This window comes from Anser anser (genome assembly GCF_964211835.1).
Source record: "Anser anser genome assembly, chromosome: 7".
Taxonomy (NCBI): domain Eukaryota; kingdom Metazoa; phylum Chordata; class Aves; order Anseriformes; family Anatidae; genus Anser; species Anser anser.
The window spans coordinates 7,211,902-7,230,214 of NC_139727.1; the positions used below are offsets into that span (position 1 = coordinate 7,211,902).

The 18,313-nt window shown below is 37.4% G+C and overlaps 1 long non-coding RNA gene across 1 annotated transcript in view; it reads left to right on the forward strand.

Moving 5' to 3' along the window:
- The window catches only part of LOC310902288, a 455,554-nt gene that overhangs the window by 132,739 nt on the left and 304,502 nt on the right, over positions 1 to 18,313 (forward strand). Inside the window, exon 5 of the long non-coding RNA XR_014586613.1 lies at positions 2,451 to 2,657. This is a non-coding gene — a long non-coding RNA (uncharacterized lncRNA). The remainder of the gene's footprint in view (positions 1 to 2,450; positions 2,658 to 18,313) is intronic.

The following is an 18,313-nucleotide window of genomic DNA, read 5'->3' on the forward strand; positions in this document are numbered from 1 at the left end:
TAATTTGCAGCTAGTTCTCCATGCATAAAGCCAATTAACTCAATGGCCTCAATTCAAAAGTCTGGTAGGAATTTAGCCCTGTTTTATTTACGTGGTTGCTCTTCTCTGATATTTTTCAGATAAGGTTGCTGATAAGGACAATTCTCTGATAAATACCCTTTTTCTGAAATCAATCTAAATCTACCTGCCAGCCAAGCTAAAAACTGAAACACAGTGTGCTCTGTCATTTCATGTCAGTATTTGTTTTCTGGAGGCAACTTCTTTTGATCACTTCCACTATCAGAACTGTCCTATGTGACATTACGTTATGTCACTATTATTGCCTAAACTTCTACATTAATTAAAGAAGCAAGAGATTACCAAATGCTTCTTATACTGATATCTACTAGTCTTCCTTGCCTCTTCAAACTACAGCAAACTGTGAAAGTGGAATGATGTGGAGAGAGGCATAAGCCCTTACTGTAATATGGAGAACAGCCTGATGGTCTTCAGGATCATTTAATCACCTATTGTGAGGTAAAAGTTTATTTAGTCTTTCAGGCAATGAAACCCCATTAAATCAGTGCAGGTCTGTGAGGGAGAATGTGAAGGTTGAGTTCTGATCCATGGCTTGCTTCAAAAGAAATGATGTGTGCTGTGCTGTGTGCTTTTGCCAGGTGTGTTAATGGTCTACACTACGCACATTCACAAGCTGCTTTGTCTTTCTTCAAATGCACAGAATGGTTGAGCTTGGGAGGGACCTCTGGATGTCATGATATCCACCTTTTCTGCTCACACAGGGCCACCTAGAGCCAGTTGCCCAGGCTTGCCAGGTCCAAACAGCTTTTGAATAGAGTGGAGATAACCTTTCTCGACTGCTGGCAACGCCTTGCCTAACGCAGCCAACAACGGTGTAAGCCTCTTTAGCAGCAAGGGCACACCATTGGCTCATGTTCAATTTGTCCATGAAGATCCCCCAGTCCTTTCTGACAAGCTGCTTTCCAACTGGGATCCCACAACACGTACTGGTGCCCGGTGTTGTTCCTCCCCAGGTGCAGGACTTTGTGCTCCTTTCTTGAGCTTCATGATGCTCCTGTCCACCCCTCTGTCCAGCCTGTTGAGGTCCCTCTGGATGACAGTGTGACCCTCTGGCCTCTGAGCCCCTCTTTCCAATTTTGTGTCTCCTGCAAACTTGCTGAGGGTAAACCCTTATATAGACACATATTATTTATTCTATTCTAATATAACTCCCACAAGAAAAGCTTGGGTAACTGGTTAGTAAGCATAATGACTAGTGGTTTCCTCTGTAAGTGGTGTTGTCTCACTCTTTCTTTATGCATTCCCCATTCTTTGCATTTTTTTGATATCCTATTTGGTAAATTTCTGGAAGTGTCTGTATTTTAATAGTTTTTTTTGCAAAAGAACCTAATGTAGCGCATTAGGCTCTGGTCTATAACGGGGCAATATATCAATACAAGTAACATTTATAGCAGGTAACTTGCTTGAACTTGTCTTGAGCAAGTCAAAGAAGTCCAGAAGGTCCATGCCAACCTATACAGTAACCGTTTGACCTCTTGGAGGACAGGCTAAATGTGAATGACCCAGAAAAGAAAACAAAAATATAAATGTGCAACTGTATGAAAAGTTCAAAAGCACAATGTCTCAATCTTACATTGTAGGAATAGAATATACTGCAAATTGTGGGGAACCTGTGATATAATACAGTTGGCATACTCTTTTCCTAATAGCAATAATAATAAAAAAAAGATAATCAAAGAAATACACAAAATATTGTACATAATATATTAAATTCCTAAGTAAAATTAATGCTTTTAGAAATTGAGATTGATGACAAATATTTTGTGATTTTAAAATGTAGGCTTTTTGAGAAATTTGCCAATATTTTCATAGAAACTTAATAAAACATAAAATGATTATGTCATTCTAATAGATATAAAATGGTAATCAACCTATTTTTCTTAGAAAATGAAGCCAATGCTTTCAAAGAGCTATACAGTATATTCTTTAACTAGTAAAATAATGCTGTTAATTAAACCCAGGCTGGTGTCATGTCTATGACAAAGGGTACTTCGGCCAAGAAGAATCTTTCATTTAAATGAAGTAGTACATGGCTATTTATAGCCAAATTTCTGGCAGCATGTTTTCAGTATTCTAGTTAAAAGACACACTTTAACCACTCAGACCAACATCACTTGAACCCTATGTTTGATGAAAATGCAAGCTTCCTCCAGACATTAAAATTCTGTAGCATCAAGTGTATAATTGATGCTGAAGTTCTCCAAGCTAGGTATATACTAATTCAAGGCATTTTGGTGATAGTTACTCTGCTTGTAATATTTATGTTGAAGTTATTTGAATGAATCTTGTGCAGAAGGTTCATGCAGGAACTTTTTAGAAATGTAGAGCATGATTTTCAAATATGATTGTTCCAATCATTATTCCTCTTTAAGCCTACAGGCATAATACTGAAGATGAACTGTACTGTGGAAATGGCAGAACGACCGACTACTGACTGCATCAAGTCTAAACCCACTGACCTAACTAGGGCTAACATGGGCAGAAGAAATGCAACAACTTCCCTCGCTTAAAATGCTCCAGATGACGGATCATGAAGAACAGCAATTATGAAAATCATTCTTACAAGAACTCAGCAGGAGGTATGTTTTTTTTTCCCTCTGTGTTCTCTCCTACATCTATTTTTGTTTTCCTGAACACATCATCCACCTTTATGATATACTGTTAATATTGTTGCTAATTGCAACAATTGAAGGACCTGTTTTTATAAAAGGAGAGGGAGAATAAAAGAGCAAAAACAAGGTATTTTTTCTTTAAAATTCATGTAATGTGTTGTGGGACAGAATCTCACCCAAGTCCTTCAGGAGGCTCACATAAAGGTGATAACATTTCTGGAAATACTAAAATCCTTTTTATGTTCCCTTTTTCCTCTTTTTTCTTTTTTACTGCTATTTTTTCAAATATTTTCTGTTGGAGTTGACATTTCTCCTCTGCATGACTTCAGTTCCTGGTAGTTTACTGTGTGATCTCACAGCTACAGCTGAATAAGCTTTTAAAATGTTACCTTGCATTTAACTTCTGATCATATCTTTCAAAAGTTCCATTAGGTTCTAATTTAGAAGAAGAAAAACATACAGGGGAGGAGGAATAAGCAGAAGTCTATATAAAAACACTGTTGGAAGTTCCAGAAAGCAGCCGAGCAAGCTCCTAATTTGTATTGCTAGCATGTAGTGTACATTTTTGCAGCAAACATAAATAATCATGTATTGTGCAAAGGATTCTGAGGGTTGTAGAAAAGATGGTATTCTACTGTGCATTGCAGGCAGTGGGGCATGCAAAGTCCTTCATGGCTGGGAAACTAGGCAAATATGCTTGGTGGTTCTGAACCTGCTGAGGAGGAGGCAGCGTAACCTGCTAGAAACTGTCAGTTACTTGTTGTGGACAACAGCTGGCTCCCTAGTCCTTTACTTCAAGGCCAGTAGGTGCTAATTATATTTAATAAGACCAATAACGCTGCTTTTTCTCCCTAAAACATTGATAAATGGCATTCAGTTAAAACATTGTCATGAAGTGTTTTGCTATTGCTGCTTGCAGTGCTATTGAATATTAAGCAGAACACCAATGATTGAATTCAGGCAGGCTGAATTAAAAACAACACTCTTTTGGAGAGTTATTTTTAACCAGGGTAATTGTACTGATTGAATTTGCCACATGGCCCCAAAACAGTTGTACCTGTAGGAACAGGAGTCAGTGACCAAAGTGCTGGTGTGACTTTGGAAAGAAGGAGAGCTTTTTAAATTACATTAGTACACTGTGAATCTCTACAACCTCATTGCTTGCAAAAGTAGTACCTATTCATCTGCTTAGTCCTACTGATGCCAGTAAACTTGTTTGGCAAAATGATGCATTTCCAGGACTGAACCTTCAGTTGTGTCTTTTTGTATCTATGTTAAGTGCTATTATTCTGATAGGTTCTCATCAGAAAACGTTCTGCTGGTTGATTCTAATATAACTTTCCCACTTTAACTTGTCATTTTTGATGCCAAGAAGGTTAAGTATGAAATGTCCTGAGAATGACAAGAATCCTGCTTTCCACTGAGTCACAGTTTTTTCCTCTGAGTCTGTGGTGGGAGGTTACCTATTTTAATTCACATCTCTTGATCACAGGGGAAATCATCAATGCCAGAGATTCTTCACAGATTTTGGAAATATGAGTGACAAATACAGCTAAGACAAGAATTTATCATTTTTTGTCTTATCCCTAATGCTATTCTGTGCTTGAAAAACACTAAGTTTTCATACTGTTGATGCTTAGTGCCTCACAGAAGTAGGCGTTGCCTTCCATCTTTGCAGACTTCTATCGATGCATAAAACAGTCCTAAGCTTTTGTTTCAGTTCTTGTCAAAAGAACTCAATATCTCTGCTTTTGATGTTATATGACATAACGAAACAGTAGAGAAGACAAAAGCATAAAGGAATGAGACCTGAATATTTATCAGAAAAGATAAAACATGGAAATGGGAACTTGGAGATGGAAACTGTTTCTGTCTGTGCCATGGATCTTTTGTGCAATCCTGGGCAAATTGCCTAACTCTCAACACAGGACACACTTAAATTTATAGGGTAGTAGTTTCCTAAATCTAGTAAATAATCCCTTTATGCCTCCATTTGCCTCACTGTGAAATGGAAATAATGCTATTTCTTTTGCTCATCAGATAGGTAAAACAGCGTTCTGGCAGGCTGTATGGAAGTGTCTACAAGCACTCCTTAAAATGAAGAGCACTCCTTTTGGAATACAGAAGCGTTGTGAAATCAGTGTCCCTATCCACCTTAAGTTTTATGCCAGCCTTTTATTTTTTTTTTCTTGCCTGCTTTCATGGGCTCGATGCTGCAATGAATGGTGCTTTCTAGGGAATGCAGCTGTTCAGTCCTAGAATTAATATGTAAATGTTCTTCTCTTATTGAAGCAAGGGAGGAAGATGGAATGTAGCTGTATTTTCTCTAATCAACATACTCTCCTTTTTATCTGGAACTACAACAAAGCTGACTGTCAACTACACAGATAATAGAATATTTATTTTTGCTGAAATTAACACATCCAGAAGGATACTTTTCTTGAAAGCTTTTACTGACCAACCCAAACAATATTTTAGTTCAGTGAAAATATATGTATTTAGAACTATTCACACACAAATCTCTCAAGATTTTTCAGTAAAACAAATAGAGTAAACGAAGTACGTTGACAGAATAATAAATTCAGCTGCATAAGTCTAGTACAGAACTGCAAATGTAACCACGACTGCATTTTTGGGAAATGCAAATTCATATATTGGAACTGTTCCTACTGTAGAAGTCAAATTCTGTCCTCTGGTTCACAAGATAGGGGTCTCCCAGAATCAGCTCAATTGTGATTTGTGTACCTGATTCTCCACAGGAGAATTGAGTAAAAATGCTACCCAATAGGAATAATGAGATTTAACAGATTGTTGCACAAATGTAATTCAACAAACTAAGCATGAGATGGTACAAAGTAAGATCCATAGACCTTAATTCACTCATATAAATAGAAAACATTTCAAGACTACAGATAGCAAAGGACACCAAATGAGATATGAAGAGAGCATCAACGATTCTTTGCAGAGTTTTACAGGAGTAGAGAATATGGTACAAATTGTCCTGAAGATGGCTTTTGATATGGCGTAATATATACCTAGACTGAAATAATATATATTCTGAAACCAGTGTGTGAGAGGCCTTGTGTGCCTCTTTACTGAGGTTTCATTCAGTTTCTTCCCTTTTAGCCTAGCAGACACATCTTTACATTCAGCTGAAATTTCTTTGGACAGTTTGAGGCAGCAGTAAAATAAACCTTCTGAAAAACAAAAACAAAACAAAAAAAACACCACAGGACAGAGTTAAAGCTAAAAGCAAGATCCTAAAGTCAGAAACAAGAACTTGAAGTCAATAAAGAAAGCTATTGGAAAACAATGTAAAGATTGAGTCTGGAATTGCTGGCTGGTCTGACCTAAGCCAACTTAATCGATACCTTGGCTGCTGAGTTGGGAATAAACAGAACTGCTTGTATATGAAGAAGAAAAACATGACAATGGAACTTCAACTTTTACGATAAATCTCAGCTAGGTACCCTTTCCATTGAGACAGCATGTTTGCAGTGCAAATTAGCCAAGTCCTAAATGACTGAACAAATTACTGAATTTGATCTACAAACTCTACTTTGACCTTTTTAAGAAAAATTAAAGGACAAAAGTAGTCCTGTAACAGTCAAGACACCCTTCAGTTGGAAGAATAAAAACACCCAATACATCAGTCAGCGTGCTGTGCCTAGCATGAGTCAAATTACATGAGATACAGCAGACAAATTTTCTTGGACTTAAAATTCCTATCATTGGTTATGTCCTTTTACATGTCTTTTACTAAAAACCTTAGATAGCGGTGACACATGAAATGATTTTTTCTCCTTGTAGAAGTGTTGTATACAGAAATGGGTGAAGCACTAGGAAGAAGAAAAAAGAATTGAAGATGCCTGAAAGTTAGTAGGATATGAAGATAACATGTAAAGGCATTCCTGAACTGCCTTCCCTGTATTGTCATCTTAATATTCCTACCCCCCCCCCCCCCCCGCCCATTTTTAACAAAGTCAGAAGTGTTTTGATTCATGTTTGTGATCTATAAACCACCCTTACAACGTGGTACTGTGGCTATTGCTGTCAGGTTTATGGCATGTTAGGTTAACTTCAGATCGTTAGTAAGTAGGTGGTGAGAAGTTAACCTACTGTTTGTTGGCAGACTAATTATATTCCTCTGTAAGTCCATGGAGTGTTTCAGAAACTAGGAAGTTTAATACTGAGTGCTACCGTAGAATAAACAAAAAAACGGATGATACTGTTGTCTCTCATAGAGCAGAGAGCTGTTTAAAATAACTAGCTGTTTAACTTGTGTGCCTGGTTCAAATCAGACTTTTCTTGACAAAGAGTCCCAACCATGGGTGTGAAATCTGTCCACAAATTCAGTGGTTAGAGTTAATTTTATTTTTCTAGGCACTGAATCAACCCACTCTCTGAAAACTCAGTCATCTGCAAAGCCTTAAGCCAATCCATATCGTTCTCCAAACAGTAGTCTCAGAAGCAATCTCTAATTTGTCTTCTGAAATTATAAAAGTCCTTCTTTTTAAATTGGATGACTTTTATATATTTAAGCAGGTTGAATGTCTCTAACTTAGATACAAGTTGGTGACAGTAAGGGTGGTGATAAGGCTTCACCCATTAAATCTTTCATGATAGAGGCATGCCCCTTGTAATGCTGTTTCACGTTTTAGAGCGAGAGCAGTGAAATCTCCAGGAGAAAGGATGCTCTCATGGGCTATTTCTCAGGGTCTAGCCTCACTGCCCTGCATGTTCCCATCAGTCAGCTGTCTGCGCACATGGCAACAATAGTCAGCACCCAAAGTGCTTTCCCTCAAGTTACCTCCCCAGGAGTTGGGCCCCATGTGAATCCAGAACAAGTAACAGTGATCTGTTATTTTTCAGGGAAGATGAGGGATTGGGGGTGGCATGGGGAATGACACCATTGTGAAGTACTGGGGGACAGAGAGGAGCCCCAGCAGTCATGTCCAGCCCTCGCTGGAGTGATGATGCTGTACATGCTGCGCTGGGTAGGGCTGGCCAGGGCCAGATCTTCTCATTTCAGGTGATACCAGGCCAGATGTAAGACTCATGTTGAGAACACTGTGCTGCTGTCTAAATGTGTCAGCAATGCTGGGTACTTGTGTGCTTAGAAACACGGTGCTGCTGAGGGGCTGCTGGCTGCCTGCACGCTTAACGTGCTGTTAGTTTCTGCTTTTATGGTGGTTCAAGGTGTTTAGTCATTTTTTGAAGAAGGCAGCATTGGGATGAATTCTGCACTTTGCTTTACTGAATTTTTATTAACCTCAATAAAAATTACGACTTTGAACGTGACAGTAAAATGGGCTCAGAATTCAGATATTTTTTTCTATAGTGTGTTGAGTATGTTTCTTATACACTTTGCTTGTTTCTTCTTCCAATCCATTGCTTTAAAAATTTTTTACTGTTACAATGCAGAATGCAAAACGATAGCATTAGAATTTCAGCTGAACTTTTGAAACTGTGATATTTAATCAACATATCCTGTATTAAATGGGTTCCTCGCTGAAATTTTTCTGAAGGGCAGAATTGCTGGGTACAGTACACTGTGTTTTGGGACGACTCATCTTTTTTGGAAACAAGTCATCTTCCATACTGGTTACTTCTACAGCTTCAAATCCTTGACATGCTAGTGGTAGGTTGTTAGTACCACAGTTATTTCCATCTGGAATATCTGGAATGGATGGTAGTAACTGTATGTTAAATTAATTTTTCACCAAAACATCCTAGTGAATTTAGAGTCTTCAGTGATCTCAACAGGAAATGCAATTTGTCTTTGGTAAATTCTGTTTGCTTTACAGGCTGTCAGTCTCTTTGTTTCCTGGGTTCATTCTTAGTAAATAGTGGAATATCAAAATACCATTAGATTCTCATCTTCACCAAAGCTCCCTTACTATTAGCTTTTGTGTCATCTTTGACGTGACCATAGAAATCCTGTATTTATTCACAAATGAGGATATTCAGATGAGCATCTGAACTTATGGATTCCTGGACTTCTGAATAAATCCTCATCACTGAAAAAGAACCGTCAGAATCTTCTCATCAGGCAGCTGTAGTTCCTGCTACTCACCCACTGTGTCTTTTTGTTGTTTGGGATTTGGGGTGTGTGTGTTCTGTTGTTTGTTTTTTTAATCTTTCATTGTAATACCTGGGTGCCTCAAATGTCAAGGTGAATTGATCTTGTCAACATCTGTGTTGATAGTGTTTTGTAGGAATAGAACTTGAGTGCAGGGAGAGTTTGACCTGTTGTTTTGCAGTCCAAAGTTTTCAAGAGCAGAACTATGCACTTCTCATTCAAAGCTAGAAGTTTTACAAGTCTAGAAAACATACTACTGTGGGCTCCAGAATTGACAGCCTAATATTGCCCAATATTGATGAACTTCTTCAGATGAGTTGGGCTTAGCACTTTTATTTGGAGGACTCCACACTTGTCATATGCACTGGGAAAGTGTTTGTGTCTGATAGACATGCATGATACCACAGTGGTTTTCATCTGTACAAAGCATTTCATGGCAGGTGCCAACTTAGAGCACCAACCTTTTGTTGCAGTGGACATCCTTTCCCAAATCCCGTTTGCAGATTCTGGATGTCTTTTGTTACTTGTCCTCTCTATCGTTCACAGTGATTTGTACAGGGGTTTATTCAGAAATGTTCTGGGACACCTTTTTGTGTATATATATGTACTTATATACACAATATATATGTGTGTGTATATATATATACATATATACGTACATTGTCAGGCTGATGATTGGACTTGATGGTCTTGAAGGTCTTTTCCAACCTAGATGATTCTGTGATTCTATGTGTATGCAGAGGCGTGTGTGTACATTAATATCTGGAGATAAACATATATATGTGTTGCATATGTTGAATAACTCTAGCTGAATGTGATACATTGCTCACAGTTTGTTCCTTTGCCTAGTTGTTTTCTCAGGGGAGTGGGATCCCTGTGAAATGAGCTGATCCTGGAAAAATTCTCTATGAATGGAAGTCAAATACCTTCTCAGGGTATCCATACAGAAATACAAAAAACACCATCTAGTTATTGGAGCAAATACATATGCTGAACAGCAAAAAGAACCATTCAGTTCTGTGCAAAACTTATATTCAGAAGGAAAATATTCAGCTCTGTCCTCCCTAGTACAAGTACTCTATAGACAAAATAGTAGTTAGTCTGTCATGAAGCTGTTCTGGCTCAGTTACAGTTGTTACAGAAATGTCTAACTGCACAGTAAGGTGGTGGAATGCAACAGAAGCAATTGCACTGTTAAGGATACCGCACAGCAAGAAGTTAATGTTGGTGTGAATGCTAAATTAGGTCCAAACAAAGAATGTTCAAACTTGTCTTCAAGAACCTCTTGCGCTCTGATCCTCTGGGAAAGAAATGATCTTTGATGGCAGAAACTCAGACACAGCTGCACTCAGAGTGCCAGCAGAAAGCAGTGGAAATTGCAGATGAGGTGCTGCCACTCCTCTGCATTAGGCACACAGAGACTCTACAAGGAAAGCTAAGGATGGAGCTTTCTGGGCAGTCACACTGCAAACTGAATCTGCTCTGTCCCTCCCCTCTCTGGAGTCCCATTCTTAATAAACTATGTGGAACAGTTTTCAATTCTGTAAGCATAACCAACCAAGTCATCTTGTGGTTAAATTATTTATGCCAAGAGCTGAATGCAAGGTTGCATGAGCAATGTGTTCACTGTAACAAAAACTAGATATGGGGTGGGGGAGGAGAACCTTGACTAGTCAAATAGGATTTTTTGAGTGTGCTCTATTGCAAATTGACTCTGAGGAGGGGAGCCAAGGGGAGGGATAAAACAAAGCAGATTAAAAAGAGATCAAAAAGGCTGTTTTACATACGGTTTGCTAAATGCACGGCTGCTGGGAGGGTGCTATGGCACTGATTGCTATGATTACTTTATCCATATAGAAGGAGTTTTAAGAGATCTTACAGGAATGTGAGTTTAGAGTTAAAGTTGTATGTTTGAGAGATGTTTGGGTACAACAGAGTACAACATTTCTTGATCGGTAAGCAGCAACACTCTAATGCTCTTTTTTTATACCTGTAATTGCTAGTTGCAAAATCAATCCTAGGTACGTAGCAATGGCCCATTATTTCTTTGTAGCAGTCATAGGTCTCCACCTTGTAGAATCCCTTCCTTTTTGGATGAGGGATTATTTCATTTTAGTTTAAATCAGCAGTTTTAGAAATACAGAAATTTGTCTTTAACTCAAGTGGTTGTTTGCCTCAAGTATGTCAAACGCTTTTGGTGGAATCCTAGAAAACATAGTTTTTCAGACTGATCCTGTCCCTGACAGAGATATGACTCAATTAAAGATGGTTCTTGAGAGCACACTGTACAGCTGTGAGCAAATGGAATTAGAGGCTTTAGAGCAGTGTAAGATAAGTCATTTTACTATAGGTTCAGGGTGGACAGCTTGCCTGCCTTTTGCTTTCCTAGCCATGCAAATCACAGCATGAGAAATAGCTTCCATGCTTCTTTTATAATGTAACTTCGTTGCACCTGAAATTACATTGCAGAAATACTATTCTGAACTCTGGTTTCCCTGTGGAAAGCTTAGGTCAGGCAAAGTAGCCTGGAGGGATACATTTGCCTGATTAAATTTGATGTATTCTATGTATCTTTCCTTGCTTCTAGCCTTCTCCTAGTACATTTATTCTACAAGCTCCAAGTTAGTAATCAACTTCAGCACCCACCTATTAGAGTGATTATTATTTTATGATATATAACATCTTACATTTGGACGTTGCTGTTCTCTTTATGTAAACATAAGATGGAAAATGATTAAATTTGTACCTTGTGATAAACTGTACCATACATGCATAGAAAGACAGCTTTAGACTTGTGTTGCCTTGATAAATTAATGCCTGTTACAAAAGAAAAAAATCCTGTCATTGAAGCCACAAAATGTACAATTATGAAGCATCGGAGGCAGCCAATTCTTTCATTTCATTCTCTCTAATGAAAAGCACTGTGTACTAGAAAAATACTTTTTAAAAAAAGGCAAAACAACAGTTTGAAAAAAAAATCACAAATAGTCTCTTGGGTGTTACAAATGTTTGAAGGTATTTTTGATGGAAAATGAAGTTTAAAAAAAAAAGAGAGAGAGAGACAAAGAGTATAGTCTCTGACTAAAGAGAGAATTGTCACCAACTAAAAGCACATTAGTGAGACAAGAAATAGTTTCTCAAGAAAATTTTAAGTCATATGATGAAAATGATGTTTGGGTGAAGTTTAATGGCACAGTTGAAGCCTGCTTTCCAATGTATTTGCCTTTATACCTTTCTCCCACCCTGGCTGCTTGGTTCCCCTCTCATACTCCATCTAGAGAGCCACCTTCACGAATATCATCAAGTCCTCCCAGTCCTCCACTTGCTGGGCATCAGCCACCCACTTGTCTGCAGACCAAAAGGAACAGAGTTAGTTGTTGAATTCATGCATAGTTTTTCTGCTAGTGGCAATAATTATTAGTCTCTTGTGCTCAGCTATCATTTTTCATGACACTTACAGAACTTGATTCTCTTTGAGATCTCACCTGTTTTAGTTCATGTATGGTAGAAATTTGCTGGTTTCTTAAAAAGTATTAATCTGGAGTGTAGTGACCAACTGTCATGAATCCATTTTCCATAGAATAACATCTTAAATATAAGCAATACATATATATATATAAACAAGGAAATATCCAGAACAGATACATTGCAATCTTGCAAATTTTCAGTCTTGTTGAAATATTTCGTAACCCAAAGTTCCTCATTTGATGAATAATTTGGTTCTATAAGTGAAACATTTGGAGGGACAAATATTTTGCGGTAAAGTGAGTTTTTTTCATGTGCTTACTAAATTTAAATCAAGTTTAATTATTTCTGTATTTAACTATAGAGATATCAATATTATGTTGAAAGAAAATAAACTGATATAATCACATTAGGTGCTTAATTTTTTGCAATCTTCTAAAATAAATAAAAAACTTTTTTGTTTTAAACTAGGCATTAAAAAAAATGTGTCAATGAAGCAGGCTTTAGCATAAAATAGTCATTCGGCATTATCTCATGGCCCAAACTGTCTTGTTACCTATTTAAAGGAAAAGAAAAAAAAATACAGAAGAAAAATGTCATCTCAAAAGTCCTCTGGAAGAAAAATCTGCAGCTTGTTTAATGAGGTATACTCTTTAAGTGAGGTGATAGAAAGAAATGCACTTGGAGCCAGTGTAAATAAATCAAGACATGGGACAGATGTTCAAAGATGATTAGAAGCCTGAAAATGCAAATAAGCACTGGCTAGATTTTTTTGAGTGCCTGAGTCAGATGCCTCGCTCTCACTAATTTCAGTGGGATTTAGCTGTCTAACCTGCCTAAGTGATTTTGAAAAATAACACAAGCTGCCTGCCTGCATCACTAGGTGCCTAAACACTTCTAGAAAATTTGTCCCCGAATGTCCTTAATAAAGAAAAACGACACATCAAAATGTGAGGGTGTAGTCTCAAAGCAGAGAGAACTCGAAGAACAAAGCTTCAGAAAAATCTAGCCTGAGTTCATGGCAGGTGATTCCTTTGCTGATTCCAAAGTTGGTTGTGAGCCACAGTACTTTAATTTTCCGCAAAAAGTATCCTGCTCTGTTCAAAGGCTCCAAATAAAGTTTGTGCATGTCCAATTATTAACAGTCAAGGTCTAGGTAAAGACAGTAGTAAGCCAAATATAACCTGAGTACAGTCTGAGGTATTCACACTATTAACAGACCATATTTCTTTTGCTGTGAGCTGCACCCAATACTGAAGATGAAACACTTCAATGATCTTAGCAATATTCTTTAATGAAGTGCCTTATTTAAGAAAATATGTTGCATGTTAACTGTCCATGGATTGCAACATAGTGCCTATTGAAGTTTAATTAGTCTAAGTAGCATATCCAGTGGTTCATGTAATTAATTGCAGATTACATATTCAAAAATCAATGTTTTTGTTAGTAGTATGAGCAAGCCTACAATGAGCGGTTAGGCACTGAGTCATCAGATGGCTACGTACAGGAGCAGTAGCAAAGCCAAGCATCGGTTAATATGTCAAACATCCATTCCTTTTCTATCAGGAAATGATGTATAAACAACAAAAATTTACTTGCACTTGGTAGTTGTGATAAATTCTTTTTTGAGTCTCATTTTACTTTCTTTGATGCTTCTGTGTTTAAGTGAAGATTCAGTGAGTTTTGCAGGCTCAAGCGAGAGTACAAATTTGGTAACATTCATGCAGAGTCAGCATGCTTAGGACCCTGTTATAGACTAGAGCCAGACTTTGAAACTCAAAACATAGAACCCAGATCTGCAGAATCAATTAAAAATGTATTAGACAGCTGAGTATCAGCTGTCTGTATTATCACATGAATAGCCAGCTGCTTTAGTGAGCTGTGTGCTGTTTTTACAAGTCAGAATGGGAATTACTTTCAAACTATTGCTCCAAAACCAAAATTATACACAATATACCCCTGCCTTATATATAGGCACAATGTGTAGGCACAGGAGACTGTAGCAAAAGCAAGATTTTGGTAGCCATATCATGAGCTCTCTTGCTATTGGCGGCATTATGTATGGATGAAAGAGGTCATGTGTGAAGGTTGTCTTTGCTTTGGTGTCGCCCATGAAAGCTGCTGAAGACCAGTAAGGTTGCAGTGGTAAAACTTAAGGCATTTTTTTTTCTTCTGAATGTTCATTAATTGTGGAAAAGAATGAAGATATGTGATTTTCTTCTGATCTCCAGTTGCGTCTTCAGCCTATCTTTATTACAGCAAACTGAACTGAGATGAGATCAAGTTTTTGAATTCCTGTAACTGGAAAAAAAAAAAAAAAAAGAGAGAGAGAGAGAGAGAAACTCCAAAGCTGTTCTAAATAAGAGTAGAAACATGTAATAATAACCCAACTGGCCTGGTATGGATGCTGAAAGGATCGCTATTGTTTGTCCTTATTGTCTGTATTCAATTCATGGAGATGGCAGCAGATGGTTGTATTAAGCTGATGACTTCCTGTCAGGCTGTTGCATCTTCCGTCACAGCTATTGAAGTTATTCCATATCTCTGCAGCTGAGTAACAGATTATAAACGCCAACCCACAGCTATCCACGTGAGAGTAAACATATAACACTAATTGGTATGCAGTCTAGAGTTGCAGTCAGCATTGTCTTTAAAACCCAGTGATTGATAGGAATTTAGGAATTTTAGGTTCCTGAAAATAAAAATTTAGATGAGGAATGGAACAGAATTTCTCAAATACTTGATTATGTCATATACCATACCTAACTAATGAAATTATCAACTAGGATAACAAGTAATGATAAGAACGGAATACAAGTGAAATATAACCCATTTCTTGAGGGAAGGAAATTTGTTGAAAAAAGCATGTCTATGCCATTTGTTTTACCATATCCTTTGTCCACAAATCTTGTGCAGCATGAGGTAAAGCATAAAGATTTGGAAAGATTATTTGTTTGAAAATTGTTTTTAATTCATAGTAGCTGTCAGATTTTTTTGTGTGTGCTTTTGTTACAGTTTTTAGTAATTGGTTGATGTGTTTTTGCCTGTTTCACTTATAATATTTGAGAAAATGATACTTAATGTTGTCTAGTAGGAGCTTAGTTCAGAAACACCAGATAAGCATGTATAGTATTTGGTTGGTTCAAATTTGCGCTCTGTCTCAACCACTGTTGTGCAAGTTTGGGCAAGCCATTCTGCCTTGCACTTCAATTTCCTATCTGTAAAGTGGGGATAGCACACTGCTTTCTCTCACAGGAATATTGTTGTGAATAAACACATTACAGTTTATATTGCAGTCAAATTCTTTGCTTTGGAGATAATGTTAAGATAAGTATCTTACACAGATTTGAGTGTAAAACACACTTTGTTCATAATTGAATGTCAATTTATATATATATATATAACCATATGTACAACAAGATAGTCTCACTACAGCAGGGGAGTAGGATATGCTAAAAATTAGCGTGCACTTGGGTGTACAGCAGAGTTTCTGACAATTTCCTGCTATCGATTTGGCATAATGCAATAATGTACTTCAGTGAAACCTTTATAATGCAGATGGTGCTGCTGTGTTCTGTGCAGATGGCACTGATTTACTGCTATGTTCTACAAAGTACGGGAAGTCTTTCATTGTTAGTGTGGATTGACAGCTCGGAGCAGGAATAACAAGATGCTAGACGGTTCGTGCTTCTAGCTGACTGAATATCTTCAAAGCTGAAAACCAGGGAGAGCCTGAGGTAAATAGCCCAAGCCTGTGTTTCTATTGCATGGCTGTAATCCTACTACTAGTTTTTTTCGTTTTTTTTTTTTTTGTTGGTTTTTTTTTTTGCTCCTGACAGGTGGCAATTCTTTGTTAGCTAGTTCTGAAAGTCAAAGCATTCAGCTTGTGAGTCTGAAAAAAGATGGCTTTTTAATCATAATCGCAAGAATGCTTTAAAGTATGATTTTGCCCATTATCTTTGTTCTGTGAGTAGCCAGTTACAAGCTGCAAATGTTATACGTGGTCTTTAGGTAACCTATTCACATAAGAAGGCCCTTCAATATCTGGCAAATTTGAGAAATGCAGTTAAACCTCAATACACATGTTGGTACGTTAAAAAAAAAAGCAGGGAAAATGGAATGAAAGTGATTTTTAATACTGAAAACAAAAAGCAGACAAACAAACAAAACCCAGTGAGAACCTTGAGTTCTTCCCTGTTTTTTCTTCTTGCCTTTTGCATTCTTTTTCCTCCATGCTCCTGTGAATGCACCTGAATCGCTGACTGACAGTATCCTTCTTCTCTGTAGCCCTTCGCCTCCCTTTGAGCAGGGACTGCTAGTCACACCAGGCACTGCCTGAATGAGGAGCAGTTGTGTGAAGCGCACAAATGTGAGGTAGGACAAGAGCACCAAACTAATTTTAACTTGTGACCTAATCAAGGGTTTGAACCCCAGTCTCCCGAGATAAAAGGCTATTGCACTTATTTTTCATCTGAAAAGCCATTTGGTCTGCATATAGACTGTTCCCCTTGAGGGAAGGTGTCAGATTGATGTACTGCAGCACAAAATGGGAGTGTAAATGTATGTGATGTTCATGGACTAGTGAATAGAGGTAGTTTACTATGAAATGAATTACTAGCAAAATAAACGGGCTACCTCTAACCCCAGCTACTGCTTTCTTATTTGAAGATGATGATAGCTCAGCTCCAAATGGGTGTTGATTCTGACATTCTTAATGACACTGACATATCGGGAAAGTTTAAATGCTGAAAACTTGTTCTCATTTTTATTACAAGTGTATTAGAACAGAGGAAGTAGCTTAAAGGAAAGGAAAGAATGGAAATTGCTTATTGCTTCATTGTCACAGTGCTAAGGATTCATTTATTCAAGGGCTCCTTGGCTAATATGGATATTCTTGAAATTATCCAGCCTTCATATTTAATAGCCGGAGTGACTTAGTGAGTCTATTAGTCTTCAATCAGAGTGCAGACAAGCAGCCTGTTATATTGCATGATTGTAAGGCCCAGCAGATTTTAAGACAATTTTTGGTTTGTGTTACTTGTCAAATGGAAGTAGAGATGGCTTTAAAATTAAGTAACTGAGGTCAAGGCCATAATAAGTTTACAACCAGACTTTTTTCAACTCTTCATATATTCTTTAGTTATTACAATGTAGAAAGGGAAATGTATTTATGTATTTCAAAAACAGAGAGCACTTAGGTAGTATTAGTAACTTTGGAGTTATTTCCTGTTTCCATTCCTTTTCTGAACTGCAGGTGTTGCCTAAGATAAATCTCAAATGAGCAGATTATTGTGGGAGAGAGAACAGAAGGAAAAGGATATACTAAGGAATCCCAACCTAATTTTATGCCTTTGAAGACTAGTGACTTCTTATTTTTCTTGATGTTATGGATGTGTGTTTTATTTACCACTGGAGATTAAAAGTGTTCTGCTCTGAAACACTGTGGACATTCAGGTTCTGAGTTTTAAAAATCACATAGCAAACTAGACTGAATCATGTCCATTGCCTAAGGCAGTGGAAAAAAAAAAAGCCAAGAGAAGATAAAGAACTGGTTGCTTGGCAGGTCGAGTCTTCAAAATAATAAAAAGATATAGCCTTATCAAAGTCGCTTACAATCATTTTCCTTTTCTATGTAAAAGTAGATTAAGGTATGGAAAGGTGACATGCCTTATCCATGAGTTCCTAACAGAGCTGTATCAGGGTCAGAAATAGAATCTTCTCACGAAGGTGTCTTGCCTACAGATTTGGTTATATTTTCAGGAGGAAAAAGTTTCAAAAGATCTTCCATATAAAATCTTGTTTTCCAATTATTCAAGTATTTATTGATTTCCTAGTGGTAAATCTTGTATATATATATATTATACAAATACTAATTTTTTTTCTTGTGGTTATTTAAAGGAGTTACATGATTCATGAAAGATAACTGAAACAGCAAAATTCTGTGTTGAATAGTAACCTACCAACAGTGATTGGTGGGGTTGGGAACTGGGTATATCCTTCACCTTCCCATTCAGGATTTCTAATCAGAAAGACTAGAACTGGAGAACTAGATCAGTACTAGAGATGGGAAAGGGTG